Raw genomic sequence first — 14,388 nt, 5'->3', positions numbered from 1 at the left:
TGGAGGTATTAAAACCTATTCATGAGGAAATCAATGGCAACATATTTTAAATGGTTTTGAATTTTATAAGGATTTTCTCTTATAGCACTGTGTCCTTTTTCTTTTCTTCTCCTTGGTTTGATTTCCAACAGCCGAGCTATTTACTTGTTGAGTTATTTCACATCTATTATTCCATTTAGACCTTGAGCCCTGTGAGAGTAGGGACTAACTTTATTCCTAGTGCCTGTCACATGGTTTGCACTAAATAAGTATATTTTTCCAGCCTGCACTACTACTTACAATAAGGAGTTTCTTATATTTACTTGAAAATGTTTTCAACCTTCTAGGGATGACCTCTCATATTATTATTCTATTATTGACCTTTTTATTCTTATTATTGACCTTTCATCTTATTATTCTGATTTAGTGAGCAGATTTTATGTCTCCTTGTCCATACCATTCAAGGCTATCTAGATTTCAATTGTATCCTCAGATTTTTACTTTCCGCATTGATGAGTCTCAATGTGAACCCTCCAAAGCAGGTTCCTACTGCACTCATCAGTTTCTTTAGTTGAGGGATAGTGGCCACTGTGTCCTCAGGATGTTGGAGACATGATGAAATAAAGACTGTGATATTAGCCCCCTAACTGTAATCACTTATGCTGCTCCCACCCATGTCTACCCACTGGAACAGAGAGTGGTGGCACTGGGGTGGTACAGGGCTTGCCGAGGATGTTGGCTTGTAGTTCTATCTCCAAACATCCAGGGCATGTCCTCTTTTTCACCTCTCCTTTAGAATCTGCTTCCCTGAATCATCCCTTTAAGTGCAGGAAGAAAGCTATTTTTAACGTGAAAATTACTGTTCCACAGTTATCTCATGGTGGAAACTCTTAATGGGCTCTTACTTTGGGCATTCGTCTGGCTCTCAGTGCTAGTAACTTCCTTTTCTTCCTATTTTTGTTTTATTGTGTTTTGTTTTAAAGATGGGGTCTCTGTCACCCAGGCTGGAGTGCAGTGGTGTGACCATAGCTCACTGCAGCCTTGAACTCCTGGGCTCAGGCAATCCTCCCACCTCAGCCTCCCAAGTAACCGAGACTACAGGCACCCACCAACATGCTTGGCTATCAGTGCTAATAACTTTCTGAAGCTCCATGCCCTTAACTCCAGTGTTCTTTACTTAATGTTTTGAAATATCTGCTGCCCACAAATCCTAGCACATTTCTGAAGTTATCAATATTTTAAGATCTCGTATACTCCTTTTTCTCCCATCTTCCCTTCTCATTGTTATTAGCCTCATAGTTGCAAGGCCCCAGCCCAGCATCCACCACACACCATATCCCATACATACAAATACAGCATAGATAGTATCGAACATTTCATTTTTCACTTTAGCCTGGTGAAAATTAATATGTATTTAAGTATTTTATAGGCATGATTCTTAGTTTTAGGTTGTCTGTCTGGTCCATTCTTATTTCTACCTTTAAACCCAGAGCTATTTCCACTAGCTTGAGATAAAAGAAGACACTAGATTCTAAGTCTTCCACTTAGTTCCCTATGGGTTTTGTTTGTTTGTCTGTTTGTTTGTTTGTTTTTGGTAGAGATGAGGTCTCACTCTGTTGCCCAGGCTGAAGTGCAGTGCTGCAATCATAGCTCACTGCAGCCTCAAACTCCTGGGTTCAAGCAATACTCCTGCCTCAGGCTCTGGAGTCACTGGGATTACAGGCGTGAGCGACTGTACCTGGCTTCAATTTCCTGATTAAATTATTCTCTCTGCAGCTACCTTCTTTATTCCAGCCTGAGTCATTTTCCTGTCCTGGGAGACATTTTTCTGTCTTGGACATTTGTCGTATTGAAAGCAAGGCACTTCATTTATGTCTGTCCTCAACTTCTGTTTGACACACTTCCCATGTCTTCAAGTCATGGTATCTCTAAAACAATTCATATTGCTTTTTATTACTAAACATTTTTTCCAAAGTACTCCTCTGCAGCCTTCATTCCTGATGTCTTTATCTTTCTCTAGAAGGTCTTACATGCTAGATATACATCTCCTTTAGACACTTCTCATTAGCCCAATTTAGGGTAGCATAATTTTTTTTACATTATAGTTCTTTTATTCTCTTAAGAGGGAGCACTCTTATAGATAACTACAACTGCTCACAGTGGTCCTAGTAAGGACATAAAGTAAACTGAAATGGACATTGTTTGGCAGGTGATTTTTATATCCTTCCTGACGATGCTGGTTCAATTTAACATACTGGTCTAATTTGTTTTTAATCCCAAACCCAATTAATAATACAAAAGTAATATATATTCATTCTAGAGTATTTGGAAAATACAGCTAATCCCAACAACCAATCAGAGATAATTACTTATCTTTTTCCTTTCAGTAGCTTTTTATATACACATACACTTAAACTTATCTCTTTATCAAATTCTGATCAGTTATACACATAGGGAATTGAAATAATCAAATATTTCTATAATTCTTATAAGTGAATATAGTAATAAAAAATGACATTCAATTTGTACTTGTTTATTCTAGTGTGTGTTTTCCTCTTTTAAAATAGTTGCTTAGTTTTCCAGATTGGCCAGCAAAAACTTATTTAATTTGTAAAGTTACTGAAATACTCTCTTTTTAAAAATGAAAAAATATGCTATAATAATTTAATGATTAAACAAAATGAAAAAGTTAATAAAATAGAATAAAATATTTATCTTGAATGTTGGAAATTGAGACGAAGCATATTCACTGTTCAATTGCATGACTATCAAGTGGTATCTGGAAAGTTTTATAGAAACCTAGTATTTTTATAGATCTTTTTGAATAGAAATACTGGTTATTGGGTTTACTTCACTCAAGAAATCCTTTTGCTTAATAGGGGTATATCATTAATACAATTAAGTGCTGGTTATTGTATTGTGTAAGTGTTGGTTATTGTATTTTCACATTGCTATAAAGAACTACTTGAGAATAGGTAATTTATAAAGAAAAAGAGGTTTAATCGACTCACAGTTCTGCAGGGCTGGGGAAACTTACAATCATGGCCGAAGGTGAAGGAGAAGCAAGACACATCTTACATGGTGGCAGGAGAGAGTAAAAGAGCGAGGGGGGAATTGCCACACTTTAAAACTATCAGATCTTGTGAGAACTTACTCACTCTCATGAGAACAGCAAGAGAGAAATCTGCCGCCATGATCCAATCACCTCCCACCATGCCTTTCCTCCAACATGTGGGGATTACAATTTGAGATCAGATTTGCGTGAGGACACAGAGCCAAACGATATCAGTTGTATAGATTGAATATTGAAATATTGAGTCATATATTGAATACTGAAATATATGTAATTCTCAAATTATGAACACTTAACTGGCAAATGTTCTTATACGTCAATGGCTCATTAAGCTTTAGTTTTCCTGTTCACTGTTGCTGCTCTGGATGACAATCTTGCTATCCATGCAGACAGCACCACCTATTGGCCAGCACCCAGGGCCCACTCTGAGTTTCCCTTTTCTCGAGGTCCTCATGGCCCTGCAGTGCTTGAATACTTGTTTTTCACTGCTGGGAATCAGTTTGTTTGACTGAAGACTGTCACACATATCCACACATTCTTTAAAATCCCTTTCTTCTTCTTACACTTCTCTTCCAAAGCTTGCCTGGTTACCTTAATTGAATCTCACTCTCTCTCTCTTTCTCTCTTCCATCCTTCCTTCCTTCCTCCCTCCCTTTCCCTTTCCCTTCCTTCCTTCCTTCCTTCCTTCCTACCTTCCTTTCTTTCTTTCTTCTTTCTCTCTCTCTCCTTCCTTCCTTCTTTCCTTTCTTTTTTTGAAAGAGGGTCTTTCTCTGTTGCCCAGGCTGAAGTGCAGTGGCATGATCTCTGCTCACTGCAGCCTTTACTTCCTAAGCTCAGGCAATCCTCCCACCCCAGCCTCCCAAGTAGCTGGGACTACAGGCATGAGCCACTGTGCTCAGCCTCTTTTTCTTTTTTTTTTTTTTCTTTAATACCAACCTTCTGCTTTGCTTCTTCCATTCTTCTTTCCTGTTTTCTAAGGGATTACTGAAGTGGTTTTTTTTCCCTCTCTTTTTCTTTTTTCTCCTCATACTGGTTTGGAAGTTATATATTTTCTTTGCATTATTTCAGTAGTTGTCATTAAAATATTTTTAGTTGAATGCTTCATTATGTTCCCATTCCATCTTTGTTTTTATATTTAGATTTTATTTCACCAAAAAATTTTTAAAACCCATAGTTGAAAATATCAAATACTTCCTCATGAGCCTCATATCCCTCTTTCTTTCCTCTGAAACAATCGTTTACATTTCTTTTACTGGTCATGTTGGTATCTACTTCTATGTCTCCAAAAAACATTCATTTCTCAATTTCTTGTATTTCTCAACTTTCCAGTTTTTGGTGTTATCTATTGACTTCCCACTCTAGAAAATGACTGCTCCCACCATACATGTGCCTTCTTTCCTCTTCAGGCCCATCACAAGACAGTCATATTATGTTTGCGTTTGATATCAAGCAATATATTTACATTAATATAACTATGCATAAACTGTCACAGCTGAGCCATGTAGGAAACTATGATTAATTTTTCTTTCTTGAGCAGCTTTTTGCTTGCCCTGGAGGTAATTATCTTGTTTTACCATTTGCTTAGTTTTCTATGTACTTATCACTAATTTAATCCCAAATTATTTACCAGTTCTCTAACTCTTCTCTTAAGATACTAAGATTCATTGCTTTCATCTTCCTGACAAAATATCTTTCATTCTTCTGATAGCCTATTGGTCTTTATGCCTGATGCATAAGACAAAAAGCTGTCATCTTCGGACTTGCCCTCCCCGTCATTCTGGCCTCAATGTCTTACTCTACTGCATGTATCTTCCAACCCAGGTGTATCTCCTGGGTGTGTTGCCCTGATCTTCCACTTTCTTGGTTTAAATTCTTGTTTTGGTAAAGATGGTAAGTTCTGAGCAGCTTGGTTAGAGAACCGTGATGTCACTGCATTTAGGTTTTCCTCCTGGGCTGATCAGGTAAGATTCTTCCAATCTCCTGTCAGAAGAGTCAAAGTTGGCTACTACTATTTTAGATCTGGGTTAAGCAAGATAGTGGGGTAGAGAGAGCTGGGCATTCAATATGCGTGCATTTTCTTAAGCTGGCTTTGTTCAGTGCAACGCTCCCAACTTCAACTCTGCTTGGGATCCCTAAGCAGGAAACCTGTTCTCTCTCTCCTGTGAATATGCTTCCTGGGAAAGAAAAGGGAAATAGAAGGGGTACCTTTTCATGATTGGAAAGGATCTAGTGATGTGACTGCTTCTTAAATAAACTTTCAATGCGTCATTCTCATTTTAGTCTCTCCTCTTCACCACACTTCCAGAAGAATCTGATGCTGCCAATTGCTGAGACGTGGAGGCTCTTTAGTGTAAAACAAGCTGCTTCTTGGCTTTCCTGCTGCTGGTTTAGTACTTTAATTTGGGAGTTCTGCTAAGTCTTTTCTCACTCATTCATTTTTCCAAAATTGTGTTATTGTTATTTCTTTTCCCATGGCCCAGGACTTAAAAAAATTTCACTGAGAAATTAACTGGATTTGGGGAGGACCAAATTTGATGCATGTGTTTAATTTAATCCCTACATCTGGGAGCTCCATTAAATTTTTTACAAGTATAACTTGACATAATAAAGTCTAAATTTAATTAATAGATTTACCCTTCACCTCAAAAATACAAAGGCTTTAGTAATTTTTTTTTTTTTTTGAGACGAGTCTGGCACTGTGGCCCAGGCTGGAGTGCAGTAGCGCGATCTCAGCTCACTGCAAGCTCCACCTCCCGGGTTCACGCCATTCTCCTGCCTCAGCCTCCCGAGTAGCTGGGACTACAGGTGCCCGCCACCAGGCCTGGCTAATTTTTTTTATTTTTAGTAGAGATGGAGTTTCATCGTGTTAGCCAGGATGGTCTCGATCTCCTGACCTCGTCATCCGCCCGCCTCGGCCTCCCAAAGTTCTGGGATTACAGGCGTGAGCCACTGCGCCCGGCCGGGGTTTAGAAACTTTTAATAATAATTACCCCATATTCCCTATTGATGTTTATTGTTTTAATTCTGCCTTTTAAATACATTCCATCTCCAAATTAGCCATTGTTCCCCATTATTGTTGTATATGAGTGCTTATTTAGATATAGCCAGATGTTTATACATTTACACATTTCTTTTTCTTTTTTTTTTTTTTTTTGAGACGGAGTCTTGCTCTGTCGCCCGGGCTGGAGTGCAGTGGCCAGATCTCAGCTCACTGCAAGCTCCGCCTCCCGGGTTTACGCCATTCTCCTGCCTCAGCCTCCGGAGTAGCTGGGACTACAGGCGCCCGCGACCTCGCCCGGCTAGTTTTTTGTATTTTTAGTAGAGACGGGGTTTCACCGTGTTAGCCAGGATGGTCTCGATCTCCTGGCCTCGTGATCCGCCCGTCTCAGCCTCCCAAAGTGCTGGGATTACAGGCTTGAGCCACCGCGCCCCGGCCGATTTATACATTTCTTGGTCCACCATTTCTTCTTGCATGTGACTCCTTCCTCTGGGTTCAGTGTTCTTACCATTGAAGTACATCTTTACTGAAGATGCTGTTGGTACCCTGTCCGGAATCTCTTCACTGGGCTAGTGTACTCATCCCTTAGCTGCTGAGAGTGTCGGCTGCTAATAGTTCACACTCTTTCCCTGAGGAGTTCCTTCAAGCCAACAATTTCAGAAAATGCCTGGAAGGTGACAACCTTCCACCATGGGTAGCTCACAGCCAATGACTGATTGATATCGGTGTACAGAACTGAGGCTCCAGAACTCCCTGTGGGATCAGACTGAGGCTAGACTTCAGCTAAACCCATATCTTTCCCAGCTTCTTTTCCTGTCCTATTCTGCTTCCTTCCCCGCTGTTCAGATTTCTTCTGAGAGCACCCCCTCAGGCATCACTTGGGCAGGAATCTAAGTCTCAGGGTCAGCTGCAAGAGCCCAACCTAAGAGAGTTGATAGCAGTAGTAGTTCTATACACCTGAGTCTAAAGATAGGATTCTGGAGTTTGCTCACTCACCAGTGGTTCTATCAGAATCTCTTCCCGGAAGATAATCTCGGATGTGCTCCTGAAGTGCAATTGCTAACACTTTTACTTGTAGTGAACCAGGACAGCATATAAGTAGAAGTGAATGCGTTAACTTGTGTGATGTATCTAGTATTTGAGAGTACAGGAGGAAAAGTAACTTGAAAGATTGTTGAATTGGGAGGGTATTGCTAAGCACCATTGATACACTAAGTATAGATGCCAGGATCAAATCTATTAAACACTAATTTAAACCCAAGTGTGAGAATCAAAGGGCCTCCATGGAAGCCTTTAAAAAGTCCCTCATCACTGGCAGCCAGAAGGCCAACTGAACTGAAACCCAGGTGCAGCCTGTAATTACGAGTGGCAGAACGTCAGAGAAGGTTAATTCTCAGCCTGGGTAAGTCTCCTTCAAGAGAGTCAGGGTCCTGATAGGAAAAAAGTGGGAACATGAGAATTGGAATGGAGAAACTTATTAGACACACTTAAGGACCTTGGACTCCCAGCTTCTCCAGAATATCTAGGCCTACAGAGGTGGCCCACTCCCTTACTGGAAGATGGAAGACCTTCTCCTTGCTTGGAAACTATATAGAAGCTTCAAGTAAGTTAAGTGTCTTACAAAACAATGTTGGTCCTCCTCAGAATCTACCCCACTTCTCTCCCCGATACCAGCTAGTATGAGGACTAAGTTTCAGTATAATCCACCTGGGTAAGTACAGTGTCTGATAAGGGAGGGGAGGATCATATGGCAAAGGAGCTGCAGGACTGGCTGACTTAGACCAGCAGGAGCCCAGAGAAAATGCCTGGAAGTGGATCCCAAAGATGCTGGATCAAGAGTGGGGAATAGGAAGTCAGGAAAGGAACACTTTGCTGTTATAGTAATACTGTGCAGTGACATAGGATTTGACACCCGGGCAATGGCCGTGGAATGACTGTTAGAAGCTTGGCTTTCCTACTATTTCTGTGACATTAATCACATTTTAATCACAACTTTCATATCTGTAACATGGAGGACTGGGACAATATTGATTATTAATTTTTTAAAAACTATTATTTTAGGTTCAGGGGTACATGTGAAGGTTTGTTACATAGTTAAACTTATGTCATGGGGGTTTGTTATACAGATTATTTCATCACCCATGTATTAAACCCAGTACCCAATAGTTATCTTTTCTTCTCCTTTCCCTTCTCCCACCCTCCACCCTTAAGTAGACCCCAGTGTCTGTTGTTTCCTTCTTTGGGTTTATAAGTTCGCATCATTTAGCTCCCACTTATAAGTCAGAACATGTGGTATTTGGTTTTCCGTTTCTGTGTTAGTTTGCTAAGGATAATAGCCTCCAGCACCATCCGTGTTCCCACAAAATACATGATCTCATTCTTTTTATGGCTACACAGTATTCCATGGTATAAATGTACCAAATTTTCTTTATCCAATTTGTTGTTGATGAGCATTTAGGTTGATTCTATGTCTTTGCTATCGTGAATAGTGCTGTTGAATATCAAGCAGCTATGGAATGCCCCCAGAAAGCACATAGAAGGAGTTTGTTATCTGAAATTCAGGCATTGCATGCACAAATGAATGGTAGGAAAATGACTCTGAAAAGAGGACAAAAGAATGAGAAACCAAGCCAAGATGAACATTTGCATGCTTGTGTTTATGGTAGAATGATTTATTTTCCTCAGGGTATATACCCAGTAATGGGATTGCTGGGTCAAAATGGTAGTTCTACTTTTGGCTCTTTGAGGAATCACCATACTGCTTTCCACAGTGGTTGAACTAATTTGCACTGCTACCAACAGCATGTAAGTGTTCTCATTTCTCTGTAACCTCACCAGCATCTATTATTTTTTGACTTTTCAATAATAGCCATTCTGACTGGTGTGAGATAGTATCTTCATAGTGGTTTTGATTTGCATTTCTCTAACGATCAGTAATATTGAGCTTTTGTTCATGTGCTTGTTTGGCCACATGTATGTCTTTTGAAAAGTGTCTGTTTATGTTCTTTGCCCACTTTCTAAGGGGTCCTTTGCCCACTTTCTATGGGGTTGTTTTTCTCTTGTAAAATTGTTTAAGCTTCTTATAGATGCTGGATATTAGACCTTTGTCAGATGCACAGTTTGAAAATTTTCTCCCATTCTGTAGGTTGTCTGTTTACTCTGATGATAATTCTTTTGCTACACAGAAGCCTTAAGATTAATTAGATCCTTCTTGTCAATTTTTGCTTTTCTTGCAATTGCTTTTGGTATCTTTGTCATGAAACCTTTGTCTGTTCTGATGTCCAGGATGGTATTACCTAAGTTGTCTTCCAGAGTTTTAATAGTTTTGGGTTCTACATTTAAGTCTTTAATCCATCCCGAGTTGATTTTTGTAAATGGTATAAAGAAGGGGTCCAGCGTTAATCTTTTGCATATGTTTACTTAGTCATCCCAGCACCAGTTATTGAACAGGAAGTCTTTTCCCCATTGCTTGTTTTTGCCAGCTTTGTTGAAGATCAGATTATTGTAGTTGTGTAGGCTTATTTCTAGGCTCTCTATTCTGTTCTATTGGTCTGTATACTTGGTTTTGTACCAGTACCATGCTATTTTGTTTACTGTAGCTCTGTAGTATAGTTTGAAGTCAGGTAAAATGATGCCTCCAGCTTCATTATTTTTGCTTAGGATTGCCTTGACTATTTGAGCTCTTTTTGGTTCTACATACATTTTAAAATAGATTTTTCTAGTTCTGTGAAAAAGGTTGTTGGCTGTTTAGTAGGAATAGCACTGAATCTGTAAATTCTTTGGGCAGTATGGCAATTTTAATAATATTGATTTTTCCTATCCATGAGCATGGAATGTTTTTCCATTTGTTTGTTTCTTCTCTGATATTTTTGAGCAGTGCTTTGTAATTCTCATTGTAGAGGTCTTTCACCTCCCTAGTTAGCTGTATTCCTAGGTATTTGATTCTTTCTGTGACAATTGTGAATGGGATTGCCTTTCTGATTTAACTCTTGTCTTGGCTGTTGCTTGTGTATAGGAATACTAGTGTTTTTTGTACATTGATTTTGTATCTTGAAACTTTGCTGAAGTTGTTTATCAGCTGAAGGAAATTTTGGGCCAAGACTATGAAGTTTTCTAGATATAGGCCAGGTGCAGTGGCTCATGCCTGTAATCCCAGCACTTTGGGAGGCTGAGGTGGGTGGATCACCTGAGGTTTGGAGTTCGAGACTAGCCTGACCAACATGGAGAAATCCTGTCTCTACTAAAAAATACAAAATTAGCCAAGCATGGTGGTGCATACCTCTAGTCCCAGCTACTCTAGTCCCAGGAGGCTGAGGCAGGAGAATCACTTGAACCCGGGAGGCGGAGGTTGTGGTGAGCCGAGATCATGCCACTGCATTTCAACATGGGCAATAAGAGTGAGATCCTGTCTCAAAAAAAAAAGGAGGTTTTCTAGATATAGAATAATGTCATCTGCAAAGACAGATAGTTTGACTTCCTTTCTTCATATTTGGATGCCTTTTATTTCTATTTCTTGCCTGACTGTTCTGTCTACAACTTCCAATACTATGTTGAGTAGGAGTGGTGAAAGAGGGAATCCTTGTCTTGTGCCAGTTTTCAGGAGGAATGCTTCCAGCTTTTCCCATTCAGTGTGATGTTGACTGTGGGTTTGTCAAAGATGGCTCTTATTATTTTGAGGTGTGTTCCTTCAATATCTAGTTTATTGAGAGTTTTTAACATGAAGAGGTGTTGAACTTTATGTAAAGTGTTTTCTGCATCTATTGAGATAATTATGTGGTTTCTGTCTTTAGTTCTGTTTATGTGATGAATCACATTTATTGATTTGCGTATGTTGAACCAACCTTGCATCCCAGGGATGAAGTCTATTTGATCATGGTGGATTAACTTTTTGATGTGTTGCTGGATTCAGTTTGCAATTATTTTGTTGAAGATTTTTGCATTGATGTTCATCAAGAATATTGGCCTGATGTTTTCTTTTTTGTTGTGTCTCTGCCAAGTTTTGGTATCAGAATAATGCTGGCTTCATAGAATGAGTAGGGGAGGAGTCCTTCCTCCCCAGTTTTTTGGAATAGTTTTTGTAGAAATGGTACCAGCTCTTCTTTGTACATACGGTAAAATTCAGCTGTGAATCCATCAGGTCGTGATGGATTTATTTTGGTTGGTAGGCTATTTATTACAGATTTAATTTTGGAGATCATTATTGGTCTAATTCAGGGGATCTGTTTCTTCCTGGTTCAGTCTTGGGAGGGTGTATGTGTCCAGGAATTTATCCATCTCTTCTAGGTTTTCTAGTTTATGTGCATAGTGGTTTCTGGTGGTTATTTTTATTTCTGTGGGGTCAGTGGTAACATTCCCTTCATCATTTCCAATTGTGTTTATTTGGATCTTCTTTCTTCTTCGTTAGTCTAGCTGGTAGCCTATCTATCTTATTAATTTTTTAAAAGAACCAACTCCTGGATTTGTTGATCTTTTGAATGGTTTCTTGTGTCTCAGATTCCTTCAGTTCAGCTCTGATTTTGGTTATTTCTTGTTTTCTGCTAGCTTTGTGGTTGATTTGTTCTTGCCTCTCTAATTCCTTCATTTGTTATGTTAAGTTGTTAATTTGAGATCTTTCCCACTTTTTGATGTGGGCATTTTGTGCAATGAATTTCCCTTTTAACACTGCCTTAGCTGTGTCCCAGAGATTTTTCCACTTGCTTCCATTTGTTTTCCATTTGCTTGGTAGATTTTCCTCCATTCCTTTATTTTGAGCCTTTTGGTGTCATTATGTGTGAGATGGGTCTCTTAAAGACAGCATACCATTGGGACTTGCTTTTTTATCCATCTTGCCACTCTGTGCCTTTTAAGTGGAGCATTTAGCCCATTTACATTCAAAGTTACTATTGTTATGTGTGGATTTGATCCTGTCGTGTTGTTAGCTGATTATGTTGGTTTGTTTGTGTGACTGCTTTATAGTGACACTGGTCTGTGTGTTTACGTGTGTTTTTGTGTTAGCTGGTGGTGATCTTTTCTTTCTATATTTAGTGCTTCTTTCGAGTTCTCTTGTAAGGCAGGTCTGGTAATAACGAACTGCCTCAACATTTACCTACCTGAAAAGAATCTTATTTCTCCTTCCCTTGAGAAGCTTAGCTTGGCTGCATATAAAATTCTTGGTTGAAGATTGTTTTCTGTAAGAATGTTGAATACAGGCCCCCAATCTCTTTTGGCTTATAGCGTTTCAGCTGAGAGGTCCACTGTTAGCCTGATGGGATTTCCTTTGCAGGTAACCTGCCCTTTCTCTCTGGCTGCCTTTAACATTCTTTAATTTTTACGTTGGAAAATCTGACAATTATGTGTCTTGGGGATGATCTTCTCTTGTAGAATCTTGTAGGAGTTCTCTGTATTTCCTGTATTTGACTGTTGTCCTCTCTAGCAAGGTTGTGGAACTTTTCAGGGACAATATATTGAACTACATTTTCTAAGCTGTTTGCTTTCTCCCCCCTATTTTCAGGGATGCCCGTGATTTGTAGATTTGGCTTCTTTACAAAGGATGCCTCTACTTCTTGGAGGTTTTGTTCATTCCTTTTTATTCTTTTCTCTTTATTTTTGTCTGACTGTCTTATTTCAGAAAGCCAGCTTTTGAGTTCTGAGCTTGATTTATTCTACTGTTAATACTTGTGATTGCATTGTGAAATTCTTATTTCTGTGTTATTCAGCTGTGTCAGACCTGTTAGGTTCTTTATTATACTGACTATTTTGTCTTTCAGTTTCTGTATCACTTTATTGTGATTCTTAGTTTCCTTGGATTGGGTTTTGCTGTCCTCCTGAATCTCAATGATCTTCACTCCTATACATATCCTAACTTCTATTTCTGCCATTTCAGCCAGCTCAGCCTGGTTAAGCACTCTTGTTAGAGAACTTGTGTGGTCATTTGGAGCACATATGACACTCTGGCCATGTGAATTACTGGAGTTCTTGCATTAGTTCTTTCTCATCTCCATATGTGTGTGTTCCTTTAACTGCCATATAGATTGCGTACAGTCAATAGACTTCTGGATGTTTTCACTAGGTTGAGGCTTTGTGCAGGGTCTTTTTTTGAAGCTGATCTCTTGTCTCTAGTTTCAGAGGTGAGTATGTTAGTGAGGTATTCTTGGTGTTGAAGCTTTGGGGTGTGATCCAGTAGGTGGCACTTAGGCTTATTGGTCAGTTGGTAGACTCTTGCTTAGTTGTGTGGCTCCTCTATATTTTCTCACAGTTGCAGCTGTGTTTGCTCTCAATGCTCTGAAAGTGTGGGTTCCTCTCCCCATTGAGTGCTGGCTGTACGGCTGTAGATTGTGGTTTGATACTTCTAGCTGCCCACTGCAGCTCTGGTGCAATGTCAGTGTTTATGTTCCTTCCCCAACTTGGAGGCGACAGAGGAAAGGACCTTAGTAGTGGTTGTGGTCAAGGGTCTTTTGCTTGTCTCCTGGGAGCTCCACCCCAGAGAGATGGAGGTCAGCAATTCCTCAGTGCAATCACCCCAGGATGGAGGGTCTGTGCTGTGGGCTCAAGTCAGGGGTTCTCTCTGGTGATGAGTGGGGGCTGGGGGTGTGGGAACCATGGGAGATGGACTAGCCTCCTTTTCTTGGGTTGATTGTAGCTTGTCGGAGGTATAGAAAAGGCACTTAGAGTCTTTTCTTCTTCATTAGTCTAAGGGTAGTAAGGGCAGTTCTACTGCAGAGAGGCAATGGCAGAGAGACTTTCAGGAACAATATGTATTAACTAATTGTTTCAACAAATATTTGTTGACAATTCAACATGTACCAGACACTGTGTTAGGCAAGGGGTCTTCAGTGGGCCACAAATAAATGTGGTCCTTGACCATATCATTGGAGCTTAATGGGAGAGACTGATAGTAAGCAAGTAAACAACAACACAAAAATAAGGTAATTCAGGTTGTGACAATCTCTGTGAAGGAAATATATAGGATGCTGTAATAGTGACTAGAGCAAGGACTGGCCTAATTGAGCTAAGATAATCAGGAAGGGTCTCTGTGAGGAGTTGACATTAAGCTAACAATTAAGAATAAGAAGCCAGCCATGTAAACAGCTTGGGTAGGAGCTTTCCAGGCTGAAGGGAATGGAAATACACAGGCCTAAAAGTAAGAAGGAGATGGGCGTCTTCTGGAAACTGATAAAAAGTCAGAGTGGCTCAGATGCGCTGATATGTCCTCTGGTATTTTTTTAAATGTTTGGCCAGGCACAGTGGCTCATGCCTGTAAACCCAGCACTTTGGGAGGCCGAGGTGGGTGGATCATGAGGTCAGGAGTTCGAGACCAGCCTGACTAACATGGTGAAACCCCGTCTCTACTACAAATACA

The sequence above is a fragment of the Colobus angolensis genome, unplaced genomic scaffold (genome assembly GCF_000951035.1).
Source record: "Colobus angolensis palliatus isolate OR3802 unplaced genomic scaffold, Cang.pa_1.0 Scaffold177, whole genome shotgun sequence".
NCBI classification, from domain to species: domain Eukaryota; kingdom Metazoa; phylum Chordata; class Mammalia; order Primates; family Cercopithecidae; genus Colobus; species Colobus angolensis.
Note: the sequence above shows the minus strand (reverse complement) of the source record.